At 44.6% G+C, this 25,224-nt stretch overlaps 1 long non-coding RNA gene across 1 annotated transcript in view; it reads left to right on the top strand.

Annotated features, from left to right (window-relative positions):
* Positions 1 to 24,913, top strand: part of LOC125961734 (uncharacterized) — a 73,916-nt gene extending 49,003 nt beyond the window's left edge. The window contains exon 3 of the long non-coding RNA XR_007472668.1: positions 22,394 to 24,913. This is a non-coding gene — a long non-coding RNA (uncharacterized LOC125961734). The remainder of the gene's footprint in view (positions 1 to 22,393) is intronic.
* Positions 24,914 to 25,224: the final 311 nt, after the last annotated feature.

The following is a 25,224-nucleotide window of genomic DNA, read 5'->3' as shown; positions in this document are numbered from 1 at the left end:
CCCAGGGAGGGTAAGTGGTTTGCTAAGTCCACTCAGGTAACCTGTGATAAAGGTAGGACCCAAGCCCTGGTTTCATAACTTCTCATCAAATATTCTTTCAGTTTCCTTCCAAGTACTTTCAGAAATTTAGAAATTTGGTTAGAGCTCTCCTGATGCCTGTAACTCTTGAGAAGAAATGGAGTTAGATGCACATGTTGCAGACACTGCCCTCATACTCTGTCTCATTCTTCTGGGGCGAGGTGCCTGAGTTTGGGTAGAAGCTACCTGGAAGAGCGGAGATTCAGATAAATCAAGAAATACGTTTGACAACGTGAGGAGCATGAAATATGCTTTGGTCCGCTCCTGGTCTCTAGTTATACCACTTTTATTTCTGTGTAGTGACAAAAGCAGAGGACACCAAAGGAAGCTTCCTGCGCTCTTAGCAAGCCATCAGTATACAGAGGGTGGCTTGGAGCCTGTCTCCCCATAATTAGGGGAGGCAAAGGTGTTCCCAGCGTTGCTTCCTGAGTTATGGAAATGAATATCTTGAGCTTCCCCCTCCAGCAAAGACTGTCTGTTAATACCCAAACTACTTTCAGATTTATTGTGACAAGTGATACAGTACCATGTTCAAGGAAGAATTTTGGGATGCGTGCCTTGGAAACTTTTTTTTTTGTTGCCCATCTGTTTTGCTTGTCGCAATTCCTGTTTGTTTAAGATGTACGGGTGCCAGAAATGTGGAAAGAATGTGTGTAGCGACAAGTGCTATCGAGCCATTTTCACACTGGACTTATGAGAAGCATGTGCTGCCCATCTGTGAAGTTCTCATTTTATGCAAATTTAGAAAATAGATTCTTATGTCATGTTGCCTTAATGCCCAGGGGTAGATTGGAACATACATAAGGAGGAGAGAGACGGGGGAAATGACCTCATGTCCAGTGACAGAGTGGCCTTGCTATGAGTAAAGGAAAGACTGGGGTGCATGTTACTTGTCAAAAAGGGCAAAGGCCGAAGGGAAATCTTCTCCCCAAAAGTGTTGCATGCAGTAAAACTGAATGTCTTTAAGAAGATTGATTTTTTTTAGTCTGTGAATGAGATGGTAAGAGCCCCTAGCTCAAGAAGCTTTGAATGGTAGAGAGAGAGAGAACGTGTTTATCCGTGGGTCTTTCCCATCTTCTGGAACATTCTGTGATGAAGGCCTCAGATATTCTCTGGGTTCTAAAGCAGAGCATGTTTAAAGAGGACCTCAGTGTGTGACTATTTCTAAGGGATCGTTCCCTCTGGACCTTTAAGACTGTGATTGGAGTTCTGTTTGTCCCCATGCACTGACTTAGTCAACAAGCATGGTCATGTTAAAGTGACCATAAATGAAGGAGGGAAGAGAGTGCTCTTGGAACAAGCCCTGTGACCTTAATGTGGATTTGAGAAGCGACCTGCACACAGACCGCTGTGGGTTATCCTGACACTAGGTCGGGTGAAAGGTCCGCCATGCTGCCTCCTTGGTATCGCCATGTCCAGGGTGTGGCTGGAGAAAACTCCTCGTGTTTCCTGTCAGCAGGAATATAACTACTTAAAATTTATCTAAATCCATTCTCAGTCTTCAAGACAAAAACAATAAAAAGCTGAATATAAATGAAATTTTTATATCACTAAGATAGTCACAACTCTAAGAAACAGAATAGTGAAGGGGTCTCAGAAAAGCAGCTGACATGAAGAGGGAGGGTGAGTGGCATCTGGCTGCACAGAGCTGGTGCTCTAAACCCAGAGGAGGGTGGGCTTCACGGGTGTGTGCCCTGGGCAGTCACACAGGCCCCCGCTTAGAAGGGCCCTGAACTTGGTTTAGTACTTGCTGTCGCCATCTTGAAGTTCTGAATGATTTTTTAAATAGGGTGCCCCCCATGTTCATTTGGCCCTGGACCTCACAAACCATGTAACTGGTCCTGCTGAAGACACATTTGAACAAATATTTGCAAATTCAAGCAGAGCGTGAGAAGGAAAGTTGAGATTGAAAGGTCCAACCTGAACAGGAGGGCCCAGTGTGGCCAAGGGTCTGCTTCCCCCTCACTCCGTCATCAATATTCTTCATCCTTCAATACGCAGTGGGATCCTGGTGGCTGCAGCCTTGTCCCTCTTATGTGGGCTTCTCGGTACCCGTCCTTACAAGCGTAGGTTCCTCTTCGTCACTCCCAGCTTGGCCTTGGATCACCATCTCTTTTGCTGCTGGTCATTGTCTGGAAATCCTTAACACAATCCTTTCTGTTGACTGTGGCCCCAGTGGCATGGCAGTGGGATTGGGGGGAATTCCAGGCTTCTGTTAGGTTGTTAAGTTTGAGATGCCTGTTCATAGGCTAGTGGAAGTATAAAATAGGTGGTTAGATGTAAGTACCCAGAACTCAGACAAGTTCAAGGGTCCCATAGTTGACCATCTTAATATCCACTTCCTTTGCTACACAATGACCCAAATATAGAGCTTAAAGCTTACCCCTCATAAGGACTCAGTGAAATTCTCAGCTAAGGTCCTTCTTCACGTGTCTCGGGAGGCAGAAGCAGAGGGTCACTTTATTCTTTCACTTATACCTATTTCCCTTTTATGTAATGATAACTAGGTCACTAAATGACAGCAGTGAACGGGGTGGTGGCTGGAGATAGGAGTGAATTGGGGGATGCAAGGAGCAGCTGGAGAAAGCCACACCTGGCTGAGTGTTTGCAGTTGCCAGTCCCCGACTCTGTCACCAGCTGGCTGAGTTTGGCTTGCGATGGACTTGCTGCCTAAGAGTGGGACAGCTCGCTCAGTGGCTGGCACAGACACCAGCAGCCCTATCAATGTCTGTTAAGTCAAAGGCATGTCCTCAAAAAACCCCCTTCTTCGAACTGAATATAGAGTAAGTCCTCTGGGGGTCACCCAGCTCCTAGGGAGCCCTGGTTATATTCAGAGGCTCTGTCTCCATAAGTGGAAGTTTGTTGCTACTACTGTTCATATTACTTATAGTTGGTTTACCTCATATGCATTGCAGGCTGGAACCAGACTGAGACAGATAATCACAAAGAGAGAAAGACAGAGACAGACAGAGATAGAGACCTCCCCCACAAGGATTCAGTTATGTGTGCTTCTGTGAAACACAAAGCAGAAAACGGATGGGAAAGAACGGTCCTTTTTCTGTGTGCACAGAATAAATAGCATGCGTCGGTAACACCAAGTTTAGACTCTACAGAACACGATTTCTAAAGCCAGGCTCCCATTTTGTTCTACACAACTATTTACAACTTCAGAATGCACCACATTCCAACCGCTTAAACCAACGCCCTAGGAATCATCCTCAATTCTTTCATTTCCAAAAACGTAGTCCATCAGCACATCCTATTGGCTTTGCTTCTAAAATCTCGAAGGTGTGTTCACTGCTCTTCATCTCCATTCTCCTGTCTCTGGTCCAGGCTGCCATCACCTCTTGCCTGGACCTTTGAAAAATCCTCCTAACCGATCTGCTTGCATCCACTTTGCTGACTCCCTAATCCGTTTTCCACACAACAGCCGCAGGATCGTAATCATTTGTGCCTCAGTTTTCTCGTGTGTAAAATGGACGTCGTATTAGCACTTATAAAGTTCTTATGAGGATTACACAAGACGATCAAAGCACTTAGTACAGTGCCTGACAATCAATTCCTTGTTGCTGTTTCCATACTTAAACCATTAAACAGTCTTTCTCTTTTCATCATTTTTTCATCTCTAATCCCCTTATTACATATGCCAGAGACATTTTTACTGGAATGTAAGTCTGATCCTGACAAAAAAAGCTTCCCGTTGCCTGCAGGATAAACTCAGATTTCTTGGCCTGACATGCATGGTCCCTTAGGAGCTCTCCCCTGCCTCCGTCTCTTTCCTCATCTTTCAGCACAATTCCTTCTTCTTGTCCCCATTCCAGGCACACATATAACTGCACCTCTCCACACTTGGGCTGTACCGAACTTCAGTGCCAGTTCCAAAAAGGCACAGTTTACTCCCTCAGTCCAGGTCTTTGCAGATGTCTTTCCATCTGCCTGAAATGCCTTCCTCTCCTATCTCTCCTCTCCCTCTCCGCCATGTCCACCAGTGTCCCCAGGCATGTAGAGAACTCCTACTCCGCATTTAGGACTTCACTTAGTGAATTCCTGGTCACCTCCACCTTCCCCTGAACCCAACAAGGCTGAGTTAGCTTTGCCTGTGGTGTGTTCCCATAACATCCTTCATATACATCTATGATAGAATGTATAACAGGATGTGAAAATGGAAATCTTAGCTGAGGTAGAAGAAAACAGAAAACCACATCCCAAATAAAATTTACAAAGAGGAAGGGAAAAATGGTTACCTGACTTTTCAACTTCCTCACCTATATCAAGTATATAAAAGAGTTAAGCATTAGGGATTAGAGAAGGATTGAGGGGACCATTCCTTCGTAGAGGGTTATGCTGTAAATCCAATCTCCTCTACCTAGTGGAGGAGTGGGCAAGGACAGAAGGAAGAATTGCTCACAGCAAAGCATGTCATGAAGGAGGCACACGCACAGGTTCCAGAACCTGGATTCCAGGGTCTGGCTCATCGCTTGCTGTGTGACTGAAAAAATCACTAGGGTTAAAAAAAAAGGACAAGGTTGACTTAGATCATTTCAATGGTCCTTTCAAGCCCTAACATCCACAATTCTACTGTTTTGGTTTGGAGAAATTTATCTCAACAGCAACTCTAAACCAGAGGATTAGATGAGGTAGAACAGCTTATTAATTTTTTTCATTTGAGGAGAGAGGGAGAGAGAGAGAGCAAGAGAGAGCTTGAGTTTCCTAGAAGGAAGACCCTTTTAGAGCTGACCCTTCAATTCTGAACATGTTATAGCCAAATACCAATTTGAGCCCAGTCATTTTGCATAGCTTTTCTATCATGAGTGGCTCTTGTCCCCAGGCTGTCTTTTACTGCCAGGAACCCCCCAGTAGTGGGTCGAATGGTGGCCCCCCAAAATGACACATCCACATTCTCATCACTAGAAATTGTGCGTATGACCTTATTTAGAAAAAGAGTCTTTGCAGATGTAATTAAGTCCAGGAACTCCAGGATTATGGGGGTGGTGGGAGGGCCCTAAATCCATTGACAAGTGTCCTTATAAAAGATACACAAGGAAAAGAGGAGAAGATCGTGTAAAGACAGGGAAGAGATTAGAAGTAATGCTTGAAGTCACCCAAAGAGGGAAGAGGCAAGGGAGACTTCTCTAGCGCCTCTGGAGATACGTGACTTTGATGACATCTTGATTTTGGACTTCTGACCTTCAGAACTGTGAGGCAATACAATTCAGTTATTTAAAGCCATCCTTCCCCTGCCCCCCGTTAGTGGTAATTTGTTACACAGCCCTAGGAAACGAATATACCGCCTGTGATGTTCTTCTGAACAGAGCTTGTGTTCTAGAACCGTTACTCACTGTACCGCATCAAAGCTCAGCACCCTGGTGATGTTCCTTAAGGACCCAGCTAGATGAATATCTATGCCACCCGATAAACCAAGTTTTATCTGCCTGTCTTGACAATTGTGGATAGCATTTTCATTTCTCTGGAGACCTTTCTGCCCCTAAATAAAAGTAATATGATATTTTTATAGTCTTTTGTATTCAAAGCATTTTCAGGAACATTATGTCATTCTTCCTACATGCCCCATTAGATAAATTAGCGATATCATCACCCTCATCTTGAAGGTGATGAAACTGAGCAACGATAGAATAAGTGACACACCCCAGGACACCCAAACCGTAGGGATGTAGATAAGACTGGTACCCAAGTCTTTGGCTCAGAGGAGTCTAATCTCATTGTCAAAGGACCAATGGAGAGATATCTTGAACACGGTAGCAAATGAACACTTCTCAAATCGTAACAAAGAGGGGACTGTCGATGCTGGTTACTGGCAAAGCTGTTAACTACTAAATAACTAACCCTCTACCAATATTATGAAAGTCCTGTAACTCCCATCTCACTCTGGGGGAAAGTCAAATTCTTAACTGTGGTCTGCAGGATCTGGCCCCATCCTCTCCTCTCTCACCTCAACTGCTGCAGTCCTCCCAATTCCGCCTCAGCTCTAAGCACCTCACCTGGCCTGTCGCTGCTTCCTGGGTTCCCTTGGGACATCTGCCTCATCTTGGCCTGAAATATTCACCCTCCACTTATCCTTACTGCCAGCGACCTGGCTTCCTTCCGGCTCTTCCTTCTATATCCCCTTCCCAGTTTGACTCACCACTCTAATTAACATTGAATACTCTCCCCACCCCCAAATCTATTTTTGCTTCCCTGCTTTATTTTTCTGCATATCACTGTGTATTCTACTGATCCCTGAAGGGTGAGTGAGACTACAAAAGGTAAAATTAAAAATGGGGAGGAAAAGACAGTTTTATCCATGAAAACATCATGAACAAAGGAATAGGGGAATAAAAGTCTGGGATCGTCCCGGAGCCAACATAAAAGGCCAGCCGTGCACTTTGAAGTTTCTGTGTCACAGGACGTGTGCTGTTCATGGCCAGCGCTCTACTTCCTGTACAGGAGGCGGCCATTCAGGTGGAGCTCCTCAGGCCCTGCTCCGGCCGCATCCAAACCAGAGCATTGATGGCAGCCTGGGCATGTCAAAATAGCATCTCTGAATACAAGGTAAATAATGACTTGAGAAGTTCTCTCTCTCTCTCTCTCTCTCTTTCTCTCTCTCTCTCTCTTTTGTTTTTTAGCAAGGGAAAACAAAATGTATCAGCAGAGTAGACAATCACAGTTTAACTACCTGAGAGCCTGTGATATAATTAGGAAGTTGGTCCGGGAACCACAGGGCCACTGTCACACCCAGGTGAGAGAGCAAGTGCAACGTGGGGTGGTATTGTACCTCATCCACAGCACCAGACTCACAGGTTCCTCGAAGAGAGGAAAATGGAACATGTTTTTATGACGTGGAGTATGGATACTCTAAACCAAAATTAAGACTTAGTCAAAGTGGTGTGTGTGTACCGGTATGTCTGTGATGTTCACAATCTTCTCCTCAGGACTTTACACAGAAGTTTAAAGCTGACAGTGAAACCAAAGTGAAGATAAATAGGTTTCTGCCATCCCTAATACGGGTCTGGAAAGAGACATTAATTTCTTGATCACGTGATTGGGGAATAATGACATGAGTCCTTCCTTCTGCCCTCCCATGCCTCCATTTTACCCCATGGAGAAGAATCCAAGTCATGGTAAAGAGGAAAAGGCACCAGACGGGAGTTGGACCAGTCTCATGGGCTTGGCTCAAAGCCCTGCATTTTTATTTCCAAGGCAAGTGAATTTGGACAAGCCCTTAACCTCTCCCAGCCTCTTTCCTCATCTCAAAATACTACTAATCTCACCTCCCTCCAAGACTTGTAGTAAGAATCCAACTTGACCATGAATACTGAAAAGGATCAGTATTGTATGGCGGACATGTCAGACTACCTGTGTTCAAATTCCCACTCCATCTCAAGATTAGCGTTCAAACTTCTGTAAATTGTTTAAAGTCCCAAACACTCAGTTTTCTCATCTTCAAAGTGGGGATAATAATAGTGCCCTCTTCAGAGTTGTTGTAAGGATTAAAGCAACTCACAAAAAAGCTGCTTAGAACCTGCATAGATAAAACTCAAAACATATAGTAATTACTATAACAATCGTTAAAATTTTTGGTTAACAGTTAACTAAATAGTTGGAATAATTATTTAAATAGGTCTTGGCATGAAGAAGGTGCTCAGGAAATGATAGTGGATAAGCTAAATTTACAACTAGCAACTTCCAGCAGAAAGTGTTCCCTCCCTTTCTTGAGTATTCTAGCCAGAACGAAGTCTACCCACGTGGAATTTCAGTCTCTGTGTCACAGGTCAGATGCCGGGACACCCGGGCACATGGTGCCCCTCCAGGATTCACGCTGGGGAATAAATACATCGGAGAGGCAGTGCATTGATAAAGATCCACAGTTCTAGAAAGTCCTGGAGAACCCCTTGAATTGCCTCCGAAATGGGGGGTTTGAAGGGACTAATGTATAACTCCCAATCTATAGGCAGTTATTTTACTTGACCCGCCCTATAACTCTGTAGATCGGCCTTGTTACATGTTTACATATGAGGAGAATGTAAAAGTAAATCGCTGTGGATTCAGATTCAGGTTGTCTGACTCTGGAGCCCACATAATGCCCTCTTAGCAGGATAAAGCCATGAGCAAGACCAAAGCCCCTGCACTTAAATGCGTATCAGTGTAACTGTGGAAGTTAAGAGAGCTACGTAAGTGATGGAAATTAAGACTGCCGACTGAAAAAAAATCCACAACCTAAAAGTTGAGAATCATGTTGTATTTGGTGGACTTGCTGAGGACTTAAGCCTGGGAGGCAGCCTCTCAGACGGCTCTGAGGGAGCGCTCTGCAGAGCTAAGGGAGCCGCAAGGCTATACAGGAGTTTTTGCAAAAAACAAAAATAAAACCCAGGCAGTCAGAACATCAAAAGATGACTGTTAATTAAAGAAAACCAGACTTCTCAAGTTAATGAATTTAGCACTTTTCTATGTATGGGAAGATGCAAGAGTCTGGACTCATGGAGATCATTCCTTTGATATGCACCATAACTATCTAGGGCCAGTATCCTGCTTTTCTCCATCCTGAATCGCCTCAGGGTGCACAGTCAGGGCGCTGCAGTGGCCGAAGGCTTGATGTTCGCAACATCATTTGTTTCTGATATGACAGGTCACATTCCTCGTCGGCAACGCGAAAATGTAAATATCCCAAGTGGCGGTCTGATTACAAATGGACGATATTCCTGAACCAAGCTTCAAAGGGCAGAGGTCACATGTGGATGGGGTTCAGGATAGGCTTTATTGTGAGCTGCTGCTAAATGAGATATTTAATTTCCCTGGGCAGAGCTAAGGGCAGGGGATGGAGAGAGAGAGACAGTCCAGCAGGTAAACAGAATGCCACACCCGGAGTCGGCGAGACCCGTGTTTTCCCTGATCTGCCACTTGGTGGCGCTGTGGCTGGGCAAGTGATTGATCTCTGAGCCCTCCTTTCTCACAAGGGGTGTGAGATTTGGAGATCAGGCAGAGCTAATGTTTCAATAAATGGTGCTACTATTATGATTTCTCCAGGTAGCTAGAAGTAAGAGGCACGGAGGAGAAAAGTATAAGCCCTACTTTAGGGCATACTTAAGAACAGAAATAACACAGAAAAAATAATTGAAATAGTGAAACGAGAAAGAAAGCTTCTCTCTACAAATACAGACATATGAGTGCATGAACATGAACTCAGACACATAACAAAAACACAGAAATACTTCATCGGTGTCTTGGGAGTGGGCGGAGTTGGAGACCATTTGTACTTTTAGGAATCAAAATGATGGTTGCCTTCCATTTTTCCATATCTGGAGACCAACCAGGACAAGAAAAAGACATACCTTCCCCGCCTTCACACTCCTTAGTCAGACATTAGCCAACTCCCAAGAATTGTGGGTTCTGGTCAAGGGGGCTGATCCCAGAACTGTGGCGTGTTTCTCATGACCACAGGACTAAAAAAAAGCACTCCAAAACAAGCGGCAACCCAAAAAAACAACATATTGCCATCCTGCAAAAAAATCTAAGTGTGCTGAAAAAACAACAACATATGGCTGGGTGGGGTGTGACCAAAAGGAATATAGTTATCACGTTTGGAACATTCCTTTTACAGACTTGAGTGAAAAGAAATTTTCTAGGACAGAACATGGAGTAGTCCCAAAGCCTGCCTTTTTTGAAAGCACAATTGAGGACAGGAAAAGCAAAGAAGGATTCGTTCCAGGTGACTTACAGCCGAGAGCCAGGAATGGAATCTCACCCTTGACCCAAGAATCTGCTGAAAAGAACCAAAGCAGACAGAAGAGGAAGAGATAAGGCCAGGCTCACTGCTTTGTAACCAGAGTGCTGTTGAGATTAAAACAGAGAGAGGAATGGAATGTACTTGAACATGCTCATTATCAACACCAGAGCCACAATATACACTGATAATAGCCCTGGGGTGCCGTCATTATGTACCTGGAATCTGGGTTTCATTTGAACAAAACAGAATTAGCTTCAAGTGCAGTGCTCTGCTGGGGATCTCCATTATATAACTGTTGCATAACTCAAGGTGAAGTTACACAGCCAGGCAGCAAGACGACTGGGAAATGAGTTTTCAAACTTTGGGACTTTTGCTGTTTATCTAAACCTGGCCTATTTACCCACTAGTTACACACACCGTGAGTAACCTACGCCTGAGGTCCTCTCTGTAGATTGGTATCTCTATGGGGTCTTTTATTCTTTCAGCAGGAAACTGTAGAGAGACAGTCCAGCAGGTAAACAGAATGCCACACCCGGAGTTGGCTAGACCTGTGTTTTCCCTGTTCTGCCACTTGGTGGCGCTGTGGCTGGGCAAGTGTTTGATCTCTCCTTTGTGCCAGGACTGGAGGCAGAAGAAAGATGCACGAGGAAGATTCCTGCCCTCAGTGAGCTCACAGTCTAGGAGGGAAAGGGTTATACGAACAGATCATTAACACGTACTACGCGCAGCACGATCACAAGTAACCACTACAATCCAGAGTACCTAATAAGGAATGCTGTCTCTTTTAAAGCCGAGCTCACCCTGTGCTTGCCTCCCTTCTCTTGCTCCACCCCAGCTTCTGCTTGGTGGAGGGATAAAGAAATTACATTTGTCCTTTCAAACTATTTCAACACCTTTTGGTATAAACAGTCTCTTTAAGATACACTCAGCCTGTCCTGGATTAATATCTATTCAGGGAAGTTATCCTACTTTGTTTGGTCTGCTGAAACAAAATACCGCAGACTGGATAATTTATACACAACATATATTTATCGCTCACTGTGGGAAGTCCAGGATCCAGGCACCCGCACGGATGCCTTCTGGTGAGAGCTGTCTTCCCGGTTCACTGCGCTCTCACGTGTTGCAGGAAGTAGGGAGCTTTCTCAGGCTACTTTTATTAGGGCACTGATTCCATGCACGGGGGTTCTGCCCTCACGCTGTAATCATCTCCCAAAGGCCCCGCCTCCTAATCCATCGTCTTGGGTGTTAGGTCTCCACATGTGAATTTTCGGGGGACACCAGCCTTCAGACCGTAGCAGAAGTTGAGTGCAGTCAGTTCTGGCCTCCCTCCCCATCCCACTCCCAGCCCTTCGCCCGTCTTTCTCTCGAGGAGACAGATGATTTGAAAGTGGGAATGGTGGAGGTCGTTGTGAGGGATCGTACGTAGTCAAGTCTCATTTTGCTCTATCTGATGCCTACTTGTGACGTCTCTGCAAACGATTCCCTGGTGCTCACTGGGTAGCCTATGCTGGATTACTGAGAGGTCACCCCTTTGGACATCGTGGACCCGGCTGTGCCTGAAGCCTGGCGTTCCTGTCATCTGTGGTCTCCAAGTGCCATCCCAGGTCTTCCCCAGGCCCTGGAGTCTCTTAGCATTTTCGCATCCCCCATGGCGGTCCTGGAAATAGCGGGTCTATGAACTGTGGGTGTGAATGAGGCTGTGGGCGCCCCGCGGGCTCTCCTGGGTGGACGCCATCCTCAGTCATTCTCAACTACCTCCCATGTGGCACCATCTTCCTCTGAATTTAGGAATCCTCCAGGAGGCTTGACATTTCCTGGGCTTCTGTAATGTAAGGGAAAGCCTCTCTTCTCTGGACTTCCCCCAAACTCTCTGGTTATTTCTAACAACACATCCCCGCAGATTCAGCCCCAAGGCTGGGGGGCCCCGCAGCTGACCAATCATTGCTCTCCGCTTCCTCTCTGTTATTCCTCCATGTCACCGGCAGGGTTTCCATCTTCCTGTAGGACAGGAACTGCTCCTCTGTTGTGTCCTTACTTGGGTGGCATTTGCACTCTATTCCCATGAGGCAACATGTTGGAATGGCTACAAAACAAACAAGCAAACAAACAAAAATATCAAATTACTAAAGCAGGAAAATGCGTCAGCACGTATTTAAAAATAAGGCCTTTACAGCAGTGCTATGATAGATCAGACTTCTTGAGGCAGGAGCTCTACCAATTCTGAAAGGAGACATTTTCCATCCTTGATTTCTGCCCCAAAGCGGCATTTGAAGATATGTGCAACTATTTACTATTAGTATACCACTTTTTTCCAAGATAATTAGAAAGCACACTGTCTTCTCCAGAAGCCCAGTGCCTCAGCTGCATAAGGATTCTGAAAATTTGAACATCATAATTTTAGTGTTAAAAAAATTGCAGTGGTGCTTCCCTGGTGGTGTAGTGGTTGAGAGTCTGCCTGCTAATGCAGGGGACACAGGTTCGAGCCCTGGTCTGGGAGGATCCCACATGCCGTGGAGCAACTAGGCCCGTGAGCCACAACTACTGAGCCTGCACGTCTGGAGCCTGTGCTCCGCAACAAGAGAGGCCGCCATAGTGAGAGGCCCGCACCGCGATGAAGAGTGGCCCCCGCTCGCCACAACTAGAGAAAGCCCTCGCACAGAAATGAAGACCCAACACAGCAAAATAAATTAATTAATAAACTCCTACCCCCAACATCTTAAAAACAAAAATTGCAGTGGTGCAGAAAGTTTTATTTCAGTTATATAAAAGTATAATAGCTGTGTCAGGTTGCAATTTCCAAAGTTTTCTCCTATCATAGTACTCTTCCTCAATATGACCTCGCCTCTTCCCATCAAGATGTGAAATCTAATTCTCCCGCTCTTGAATCTGGGCAGGATTTTGACTGTTTCTACCAACAGAGTACAGTGGAAGAGACAGTATGTGACTTCCCAGGCAACGTTGTAATAGGCCATGCCTTTTCTGCCTTGTCTGCTGGACCACTTCCATGTAGGATGTCCACTTACCCCAAGGCGCCATGCTATACGGAAGTTAAGCTACATGGTGAGGCCAGAGAGGCACTTTGGTCAGCAGCCTTGGTTTTCAGTCATCCCAGCTCAGCACCAGATGCGTAAGTGAACTCGCCTTCAGATAATCTCAGCTCCTGGACATCGGGTCAGCCCCAGCCTTTGAGTCTTCCCTCCCGCCCCCCAAACTATCTTCACTGTTCCCTATCCTAATTCCTGACCTACAGAATTTGTGAGTATAAAAAAATACGGTTCTTGTAAACAACCCACTTTTCAACAACGAGTTATGTAGCTTTAGTAACTGGAACAATGACTTAACTTATATGATTGCGTATTTGCCTATTTCCAAAGCTGTCTCAGTCGAGGACTTAAGAACCAGACTCTCTTTACTGAATCTAATAGTCAAAAGTGAGAATGAGCCACTGGATTCCATTTCATCTATTGAGGAAGACAGGAAACACCTTGGGTTTCTGTGAATTGCGTAAACCAGAGATTGGTGCATGAACGTTACGTCAAGGTCTGGACAACTTGGTTTGGGGCTAACCAAAGCACATTTTTCTACAATAACTAAAACTAGATGATGCTTGGTGGGGAAGAGGGAGACTATAACTAGCACGAAGTTTTTTCCTCTCAAATAAAGATCTGCAGAAATTACTAGAACTAAGTATGTATTATGGAGCTAATAATGAGGAACGCATTTATAAAGCAAAATCGGACTCCAATAGTTTGGGCTAGGCTAGAGAGGGAAGAGTAAACTGCATGGAGATTTGAATAAAGTTTCCACCAAATCGAGATCTACCATGTGTTTTTGGGCGGTGAGGGCAGAAGGAAGGCGCTGCCTCTGCGTGGGTGGAACTTGCTCTCTGACAAGACTCTGGAAACTTATTCCCATCCGCCGGGGATTGGATCCACGTAGATACAACAATTCGAGGATGCTCAAGTCCCGTATATAACACGGCACAGTACAGTCAGCACCCATATCGGCAGGTTCTGCATCTGTGGATACAGAGGACCAACAGTATCCTGAAAACAATCTTCTAAAAGCAGGGAGGGCTTCCCAGGTCGAGTAGGGTCTACTCCTGCTTTCTTTGCTGTGTGTCACTGGGCATTTTTATAGACATGAACAAGTGAACTGCGACAGGCCAAGAGTACATGCAGTCTTGGGGTTAAGGTATCCTATTCATTCTCTGGTAGGTATGAGCCCTGTGAACTCCTGGGGAACCAGTCCTGATCGTAACAGAACTGGTCAGAGGACCCAACCAAAGTCAGTGCTTAATTCATCCCTATGACGTGAGAGGCCACGGCCATGTCCCTGACCCTGAGGACCTAAAGATGAAGAGGAAACGCAGCAGAGAGTATAAATAAATAATTACCCTAGAAAGTGATTCTTGTGCATATCTTTATGATAACATTTATTACATTGTGTTGAAATTGTCTACATATGTGTCTGTCTCCTTAACTAGGGAAAACATTCTGTCTAACTCATCTTTCTATCCACAGCATCAACATAGATTTTGGCTCAGAGAAGGCACTCAATAAATGCCCTGTGAAAATAATTGAACCTGAGGTAAAAGAGGAGAAGTAAAGGCATCTAGGTGGCGTGGAGACTCTGCAAGTCAGAAACATGGGAATTGTCCTGGGCTCCTCTCCCTCCCTCTCAACTCCCACATTGTCCAACTTCTAAGCCCCGATGTCTCTCCCTCCTAATTCCCTCTGCCTTCCCGCCTTCCCTCCTGCTACTGCCTTGAGTGACATCCTGGTCCTCTTTTTCCGGGGCTGCTCTAATAGTCTCCTGACTGGCCCCTGCCCTCTGTCTCACCTGCCTCTAATTTGCTGTCCTTATTCACCACGCTGCCACTGGAGAGATGTTTCTAAAAGGCAGATTTGTGTATGTCATTTCGCTGCTTAGAGATCTTCAAGATCTTCCCTCTGTCTACAGGATCAAGTCCAAACCACCTTGATTATCATCCAAGACCCTCCATGATCTGACCTACGGTCACCTTCTTCAAGTTCATGTCCCACGTACATCCACATTCCTCTGTACACTTGATCAAAATGATCGTCTTTCAGCTCCGCCAATGTTGTTGGACATAGATGTTTTTGCACATACTGTTTTCCTGGCTATGAACCCACTTCCTCCTTCCTCCCCAACCCTATCTTTAATATGTCTGGCAAAGTCCTACATGTCCTTGGGGCCCACTCAGGTGGAGCTGATCACCTTCTTTGTACAGTCATTGCACCTTTATTCTGTTCTAGAGAGAGCACAGCTTCAAGTGTGGGATGGTGGCCACTTGTCTGAAGCTGCTCGGGCTCATATTCTACCTCTAAGACTTACCAGCAGGGTCATCTTCACCAAGTGCTTAACGTCTCGTTATCTCCGTTTCCTCATTTGTAAAATAAATTCCCCGGGTCTCTGGGAGCTGACGTTTACGGCAGCCCCCATGCCTATCTTGCATTCTGCTAGGGTTTTGCCAGTAGGAGGCTCTGTCAGATTCTTGGAGGTTCGGGGAGAGTGAGGGTAAAATGAGTTCTGGACCTATAATTCCAACATGTATTGGGGGCTGGTTTTTGCATACCGACAAGCAATTCTCAAACGCCAGCTGGGTGTCCTCCATTCAGCTCCGTTCTGATGCTATCTACGTGAGGAAAGCCTCAGACCCCACGGGTTAGGGGCCCAGTCCCCCGAAGCTGCCCCTCCAGCCACACTTCAGATGCCAATCGCAAGCCAGGGTTGTTACCTGTGCTTCTGACAGACTAGCTACAGATTGGAGGGTTCAATGACATCCCGCCCAGAATTTGATTAATTTGCTCACAGAGCTCAGAGAAACATTTTACTTACCAGATGACCAGTTTATTATAAAGGGATGTAATTCAGGAACATCCAGATGGAGGGATGCATAAGGCAAGGTACGTGGAAAGAGTACAGAACTTCTGTGCCCTCTCAGAGGGCATCGCTCTCCCCAAATCCCTATGTGTTCCTCAACCCGGAAGCTCCCCGAACCATGTCCTTTTGGGTTTTTATGGAGGCTTCATTACATAAGCACAATTGATTAAATCATTGGCCACTGGTAATTGAACTCAATCTCCAGCCCCTCCCCCTCCCAGGCGGTGAGGGGGGACGGGGCGTGGGGGGCAAGGCTGGGACTGAAAGTCCAAACCCTCTAATCACAGGGTTGGCTCCACTGACAACCAGCCTCATCCTTAGACGGTGGCCAAATCCACTTATTAGCATAACAAAAGTCAACTTTATACTCTCATTCCTTAGGAAATTCCAAGGGCTTTAGGGGTTCTGTGACAGAAATGGGGACAGAGACCAAATACATATTTCTTATTATAAATCACAGTATCCCACCGGGCCACGTATTCATTTCCCTGCTTCTCCCCTGTCAGGCCCCCTGGCCACAGCTCCTGCAGCAAGACCTTCTCCTACAGCTGCAGTTGTTTCCCAGGTTCCACTACCTTCCTCTGCATTTCTCAGGCTCCCCTCCGGGGCTCCATCTTCCCTTTCTCACACCTTTGTGGGTAGATCCTTCTTTAGACAGTCCTCAAGTTTTCCGTTTGGACCGCCTGTCTCTAACCAGGACCCTGACTGACACATCCCCCCTAGTGGCTGGTGAATGTTGAAATGCTAGGCTTTAAAGACTTTAAGGTTAGGCTGCCCTTCAGCTGTGTGTTCTAGCACAGTACCTGATGCAACATGGTAGAAGTTAAATGTAAATCTCTCCATGAATTAATGAGCCAACGAGTGATTAACACCTTGGAGAACGGTACGGCGGGTAGTCGGGAAAGCCTTCGAAGGGCAGATGATTGCTGAGTTAGGTTTGAAGGACGTTAAGCAGGGACATGCCTTGCCAAGAAAACAGCACGTGCAAAAGTACAAGGCATACAGTGTTTAGGGAACTGCAAGTAATAATTATTACTGGAGCACGAAGCATGTTGGGCTCCTATATAAGCTTTCTTTGGTATAAGTGATTCTGCTGCTACTGTAAAGTTTGAAATCACTGTCTTCTGAGCCAAGCTCCTCACTTTCTAGATAGAGAAAATCATATCTAGTAAAGGAAAAAGCATTGTCCAAGTTCACCGTTGAGCCCTCTGGAGCAGTGTTCACTTATGACAGGGAAGTTCAGGTCTCCACTGCATCTGCTACCTTGAGCGGACTTAAGCCCTGGCACACCACAGAGCGCAAGTGGGGACACTCCAGACCTTGAGGCAAGCACATTAATGGGGCCAAGCTCATTGTTTTGTTAGAGGCATCGCTTGCCAAATGGAGTTGGCTGTGTAGGGAAGGCTTTGGGGCAGAGCCCTTGGGAGGCTAAGGACATCACATTGCAGCAAACAGACACAATCAGGCCACGATTCACGCTGCGTGGTTCCTTTCACCAGAGAGCTGGCCTTGGAGACCACATTTTCAGGGGTGAGTCAGATGGCAGGCGTGTAAGGCATCATCCTGCAGGTCCTCCCGTCGTTGCTGAAGTAGAGCCACAAAAACTGGAGAGTCCACGGCCCAAATGTCAGGAGAGAGATCCCTGGAGGGAGCCACACACTGACACTTACTCTTTGCAACTTCTTTTCTCCGTGTGCTTGCTAGTGACTTGGAGAAAGAGGAAGCAAACGGGATGTCACCAGAATGTGGTAGAAGTGACCATATCCGCTTCCCTCAACTTTGTACAAGTACAAATGTGTGGACATAGGAGGTGCTTTAATGAAAAGCTTACTGAATAAATGAGTGAATGAGTGAATGAATAAATATCCTGTACCTTGTTTTGGAGCTATTTGGATAACTGGCTCTTATGGACTGAATGTTTGTGTCCCCTCTAAATTCCTGTGTTGAAGCCCTGACATGCCGTGTGATAGTATTTGGAGATGCGGCCTTTGGGAGATAATTAGGGAGACAATTAGGGAGATAATTTAGGAGATAATTAGATGAGGCCACGAGGGTGGGCCCTCACGATGGGATTAGTGTCCTTATAAGAAGAGACACCAGAGAGCTTTCTCTCTCTTTCCTACCACATGCACACAAAGAGGTCACCTGAGCACACGGCAGGAAGGCGGCCCCTCTGCAAGCCGGGAAGAGTCCTCACAGAAGCCAACCATGCTGGCACCCTGATCTCAGACTTCTAGCTTCCAGACCTATGAGAAGATAGATTTCTGTTGGCTAAGACACTCAGTCTGTGGTATTTTGTTATGGCAGCCCACGTTGACTAATACCTGGCGATAGCTGCACCGCTTTTGTAGCTATTGGTAAAGAAATAAAATGACTTTCAGTTGCCAAGAAGAAACACTTAGAATCATTTTAAGACTGAGATCCAGTGAGAAAGTTTGCTCTTCTAATGAGGTTCAAATATTAACTCTAACTCCTCACAGGCATTGCCATCCAAAGGCTCAGGCCATAATTAAACATTTTTAGTCGTAGTAAAACAAGCCCCCAATCACTTATCCAAAACCCTTGGGGCCAGATCTATTTCAGGGTTCAGAATCTTTTAATTTTAGAAAGATTTGGTGCATATGCCATGCAGTTCCTAATATCCTCAGTGGTTTCTGAGCAACACACCATAACCAAACACACTACTGTTTCTGTAGCAAAACGTATACATATCCCCACTAACTGTGATTAAGACTGTGATTGCATCAGCTCAGTTCAGGTTATGTTTTGACACCAAATACTTTTGCTAAAAACTTACAAAGGCTTTTGATTTTCAGAGCTTTTTGGATTGGATATTGAGGATAAGAGCTTGTGGACCTGTAGTAGTAATAGCTATATATTTGTTCAATGCTTACTGTATGTTAGGGCTCTACTAAGTACTTTATATACATTAGTTTATTTAATCTTTAAAGGAGAGAGACAACTATTAATAGACCCATTCTCCCATGTGCGAACAACTCTCAGAGAGCTTTGTAACATGCCTTCAGCCACGTATCTGCTCACCTTTTAGCCACTCTTCTGCACTGCCTTCTGCTGTATGGACAGAGAGGCAGAGAAGGCTGGTTTGCCAGGAGGTAGAGAAGATTGAAGAAGATGCAGAGACAAGAGATGGAGAATGAGGAAACACCTTTTAATTCCAGTTTCTGGTTTTAGCACTCCCTGAGGTCTTGCTTATTTCCTGGGTTGAAATGCATCCCTTTTTTCCTTAATAAACAATCAATTTTTGGTTATTATAGCTTAAGATGGTTTCTATTACTTGCAAACAAATAATCCCAACCAATACCATGTGGGGCAGATGTCATTTACGCAACTTTTATGAATAAGCACATTGAACCTCAGAAAAATTGGGGGACCTCACACACATACACATGAAAACAGCTAAATCAAACAAAAGACTTTCTACTGATTAGTAGTCAAGGTAGTTCTCACAGCAACGTTGTCTACCTGAGGAGTTCTTTCTACTACATCATGTTGCCTTTTACTACACAAGAACAAAAACTTTCCAGATGATTAGCTGAATGTTGTATTTGATTAAAGGTTAAAGGTACAGTGTTATGAGCTTAGGAGGAATGTTTTCAATGCAGAACAAGTACACATAGGAGAATGGCACTCAGGAATGTTGAAAAGTTTCATTATACATGGAACTGAAAAAATCGACCAAGGTGAATGGGTTGTAATTCTCAGGGTTTGTATGTGTTGGGCAGGGGTGGAGGGGGTAGAGAGAACAGCAGGAGTGGGGCTCTTTGTCACTGTGGACAATATCCTCTGAGCGGGCCATTAGCTCAAGGCTATTTCCATAATGAATGGTGACCATATTGCCGATGGCTCCTGGGGTGACCATAGATCTTCTGTGGTTGGTGTAGGTTTTCGTTCCTCTTTGACAGCATAGATGTTCCTTTTATTTATCTGAGCTATCTTACACAATATACTACCTAATTCACTACTTGGGAGCATAACATCTAGTAGGCAAGTCACAAAACACACACTTCATTACAGAAGCTGTCCTACAGCCAAAAGAGGTGAAGTGCAAAGCCAAATGTGATGCTCTGACACAGGTAGGCTCTGGTTTGTTTGTCATGGTCATCCTTAGATGGGAATCTTTTAGCCAAATTGTATACGTGTGTTCAGCAGACAAAGATTTACTAAAGACTTTCTGGTTCAGTTCTACAGGTATTATCCTACTAGTGAAGTTTCTTAAGAAAGTATTCGAAAAAGGACCCCTGTCTGGGTAGGACTCAGGCTTTAGTCCAGCTTTGGCTGTGAATCAACTGTGTGACTTTGAATAAGTTACGTAAATTCTCTGGGGTACTGTTTCCTCACCTGGAAAATGAGGAATTTTTTTTTGACAGTTCTTGATCCTCTTATTAGAAATGTAAAAAATGCTTTAAAATTCCCTTTGGAGGAAAAAAAATCTCTTAAAGGTTAACATAAATTCTACTACCAGTGAGCAAAAAATATAGGTCATGTAACTAAGACGTATAGATCGAAAGGACATCTTTCTTCCTTCCTTCTTTTCTTCCTTCCTTCCTTCCTTTCTGGCTGCGTTGGGTCTTCGTTGCTGCATGCGGGCTTTCTCTAGTTGCGGCGAGCGGGGGCTACTCTTTGTTGCGATGTGCGGGCTTCTCATTGCGGTGGCTTCTCGTTGCGGAGCACGGGTTCTAGGTGCTTGGGCTTCAGTAGTTGTGGCACACGGGTTCAGCAGTTGTGCCTCGTGGGCTCTAGAGCGCAGGCTCAGTATTTGTGTCTCAAGGGCTTAGTTGCTCCGCGGCATGTGGGATCTTCCCGGATCAGGGAATCGAACCCATGTCCCCTGCATTGGCAGGCAGATTCTCAACCACTGTGCCACCAGGGAAATCCCCCAAAGGACGTATTTCTTAAAAGGAAAAAAAAACCAAACCAAACCGTAATGCACAATATTTACCACTACTTAAATCATCCAGTTGAAATCTTTATTTGTCACTAATGAAAAAATACAACATAGATGGTTACCTCTACTGTGAAGAGCAGAAATGACTGGGGCTGGGGAAAGGATGAAGAAGGTCCGTTCTGCTGGAGCTTTGCAAGTTTCACATGTACAGCACCAGCTCTCACTATATCAGCTCCTTTGGGTCAGTCATTAGACAGATGATTCTAAATTTCTCTCCAAATTTCTAAGCTCGAAAACTTTAGAGTCCTTGAAACCCTTTAAGTATAAAGAATTTAGTAAGTTTAGTAGAAGAGGCACAGATTTAGTAGACTAAATCCATTTTTAAACTCTGGGCACAGGACAAGTCAGTGAATTTCTCTGAATACCACTTTTCTCAAATAGAAACTCTTGGGGAAATAGTTTCAGGATCACAAAACTATTGTGTGCAGCTAATTGGATAACATGTGAAAGGGCTGAAAATTTTCAGAGATTTTGCTGTGACTTCTTTTTAATTGATGCCTAACCCTTACGTCTGCCATCTAGTGGCCACTTTCTAGTAATTACCTGCCTCAGATTCCTTGGGCTCCTGAAATCCACAGCAAACCTGCATCACAAATGGGACTTGAGTGCAGTTTCAATCCATTCCTCACACCAGTAAATGCCAGTTATAACCCAAATTATTCTAGTTAAATGTTCAAAGAGAACGATCTCATTAGAAGTATTAGGCCTTTGTTGGCTAGTTAGCCTTCTTTAAGTAATGGTATGAGATTTTTTTGGGGGGAATTACTTTTCCCTTGAGAGATCTACACCGGGAATGTGATCCAAGCTGGAATTTGGGTCTTGACCAGGTGACCAGAAGACTGAAAATGGTGAAGAGTCTGGACATGACAGTGAAAACCTCTCCTGTTTCTTGGACCCACAAGGCTACTTGTTACGTCTCATTTGCTGTGTCTGACTCTCCAGTTTTCCCATCAGGTTTTTAAGGGCTCCATATACTTCGAATTAAAATCGAATGTGTATGTGTATGTGAGGCAGATTTTATTTTGTTCTTTGCAACCAAAGGGCCTTAACTTACGTATTAAGAACCAGAGCGTACAAGGCAGCTGCGGTGTTATCTGCAGCAAAACAATGTCCGTAAGAGCTGCCATTATGACTCTTATGATCGGCTACATGCCAGGTTAACATTTTACCTTGTACTATTTATTTAATTATCACCACCTTCCTTTTAGCTGTTATCATGAATCCTCATTTTAAAGATAGTGAAAGTACAGTTGAACGAAATGAGGTAACTTGCCTAAGCACACAGTTAATAAAAGGCGGAGTCAGGGTAACTTCCAGCCACTTTTGGTGACCAGCACAAAGAATAAGGAAGCTACTTGTTTTCTGTAATCTGTAACTTGGACAGTTCATTTCTCTGGATGCAGCCTGGGAATGTTAGTAGTTACATCACATGGTGAGCTTAATTGAATTTGTTACCCCAAACCCTACATTATCTTTCATTTGAATTGCTATCAAGCACTTTCCTGTCGTTTAGAAGAATTTATCTACCAATAACTCATCAAAACAAAGAAATCCCCGAGTGAAAATATATGAAGTCTGAGTCAGAAATCTCAGAGTTTTTTGACCTTTTGATTGCTAACTCCATTAAAATGGATCCTGTCCTACCTTCTAGCCTGTCTAAGGTCTAAGAAGAAAATGACACTTTTTAATTCTGAGGCTCTTTCCTTTCCTCTTCTCATCAGGAACAGAGATCATGGCCATAAAGATCCTTAGGAGAAAACAGAGTAAAATTATTCATTTATTGAACAAATGTTAATTAAGCTATAATAAATGTCTGAATAAATCAGTGAAGCCCTCAAGCCCCTCCGGACCGTCAACTCCACAGAGAGCCCCTCTGCCTTCATTTCTCCCTGATCTGCTCCCAGTGCCCAGGAAAGACTGCCTGTCCTACAGGAAAGGCTCTGATGAAGGGAGCATGAAGTCGGCGGCACAGACTTTTCTCTGTGTAAAGCCAGTTGGCACCTACAGGGATTGAAACCTGCCGTCAGCTCATGAGCACAGCCCTGTGACTAACTGAGCCAACTGGTCATTCCAGCACTCATGCTCTACCAGGTGAAGCGGCTCTCTGTGGCCTGAAAAACCGGACCCCGATTACCTACAAGGGAAGATCTGTGAGTGACTGCAGTGACCCAAGATCCATGGCCATCCGGGAGCAGCAAGTACTACTGTCATCGTTCATTTGGAGCCAACAAGGAGTGGATGACAAACCCAAGGGTCTAGCTTTACATCGACAAAGTCTCTGGGACCAAAAACCCATTATCTTGATACCATGTAGTTTTCAGAGACAGCATTTGCATGTCAGCAATAAGACCTGGTGTCAGGGCCCCTCCCCAGGCACCTAACTTGTCACCAAGCCTGATAAGAGGAAGCATGCTTTTTCCTAGTTTTTAGCACAGTAACCACCAAACAAAATTGCTAATGAAGAAAAAATATGCCTTTGCTTGTGGCTTAATACATATTTCCTTTTCTCTCAAAGGCTTGCACATTTCAAATGTAATCTGCTCTTTGGGGGCACGTTCTCCCTAGAAGAGTCTAGTGGTGAAGAGCCTCAGCTTCAACCAGGAGGACCCTTTTCTAATTGCATCATGTTGAATAAGTTACTTAAATTCCCTGAGACCAGATTTCTTATCATTAAGTGGAAATACTAATAGCCCTACCTGTAAGGTTGTTGGGAATATTTAAACAAGATTATATATATGTGTGTGTGTGTGTGTGTGTGTGTATAAAATGCTTAGTACAAAACCTAACCTAGTTAATGCTCAATACAGTTAAATATTACGATTACTAAATGAACTAATAAATATACACATGCCCAGTACAGCTTGGTGGTTAACAAATGTTAGGATAATATTTGTAAACTGTGGGGCACTATTCATATGTCAGGTCTGAATATTATTAGCACTTGCCTTAGTGATGAAGCTTTCAGTTCAGTCATGGTCCAGTAAGAGATGAGTCAGAAGGAAAATTAGGGCACACAGCAGATGGCTTTCCCAAGCATATGACCTATTCAGTCTTGAAAATCAGCCCAGGCACTGGTCAACTGCAGTCCTTGGGTATTCTGCATTTGAATCGCTATCAAATATTTTCCTCTCTTTCCATCCTTGCTAAAAGGAATGACCTTTCTTCTTTAAAACACAGAACACTCCAAGGAAAGCATTAGAAGGAGAAAGTTCAAATCTGGCCTTTGACCTTACCCTCTCCTAGAATCATTCTCCTTCCTACTGCCTGCATTGCAATCTGGTCCATGGGAATGCATTAGAGCTCACACCTGGATGAAGTCCCCTTTCTTTAGTTTCTCTCAGGATGTCTAAACGTGGCTGAGCTGTTTAAGAACTTGACTGCCAGCCCATGGTTCTTGAACCCATTGACAATGAAGCTGTGTGTTTCACATGACAAAAGACCTTTTGCTTCTCTTTCCTGATTGTTTTCATTTGTTGTTTTGGCTCCCTCTTGCTGGACACTGCAGGCATCAGATAATAAGCAGAGCTCTCAACTGACAGGTCTGGGGTGCAGCAAAATGGGCCAGAGCTGAGGAAAAGGCACTGCTAGGGTGGGCTCGGTAATTATGTGGTGTTAGAGCACGCTTTTGATCCTATTTGAACATGTCTAATTTAATGAACTCTTGAAATTCTTTTCAAGGATGCAGATGATTTATGGCATACTAGAACTCTACTTCAGCAGTTCCTAAAGCATGGCTTGTGCATCTCTGGAGGCCCCTGAGACTCTGGGGTTCCCTGAGGCCAAAACAACTGTCATAATAATGCCAGGATATTATGGGACCTTTTTTACTGGGTTGACATTTGCACTAATGGCACAAAAACAATAGTGGGCATAACTCTGTGAATCAAAAGAGTGGTATCTAACTGTACTTCTTATTTGGCATTGTGTTCTTTAACCTCACACACTGTCAGTAAAAAAAAAGAAAATATCAGTTTTACTTAAAAATGCCCTTAAAGAAGCAGTAAAAAGTATTCATTTTATTAAACCAAAATTTTTGAGTACATGGAACACCATTTTTACTTAAAAGAATAACCGAGGGCTTCCCTGGTGGCGCAGTGGTTGGGAGTCCGCCTGACGATGCAGGGGACACGGGTTCGTGCCCCGGTCCGGGAAGATCCCACATGCCGCGGAGCGGCTGGGCCCGTGCGCCATGGCCGCTGAGCCTGCGCGTCCGGAGCCTGTGCTCCGCAACGGGAGAGGCCACGACGGTGAGAGTCCCGCGTACCGCAAAAAAAAAAAAAGAATAACCGACAAACGATGGTTATACAGACTCGGACATCTGGCAGGCAGTTTCTTAAAAAAACTGAATGAAATAAAATCTATGGCTTGAAGGAAAATGACTCACAGTATTTATTGCCAGTGGTAAAATTTGAACTTTCAGATGAAAATTAGAATTGTTGAAAACTTGAATTCACCACTGTGGGTGTGACAACTTCTTAGTACTTACAGAATTTTCGGATGAGATAGGCGGTGGTATTAACAAACATGAGTTTTTGATATTGCATAATAAAAT

The sequence above is a fragment of the Orcinus orca genome, chromosome 17 (assembly GCF_937001465.1).
Source record: "Orcinus orca chromosome 17, mOrcOrc1.1, whole genome shotgun sequence".
NCBI classification, from domain to species: Eukaryota; Metazoa; Chordata; class Mammalia; order Artiodactyla; family Delphinidae; genus Orcinus; species Orcinus orca.
This window is presented reverse-complemented; position numbering and strand designations above follow the sequence as displayed.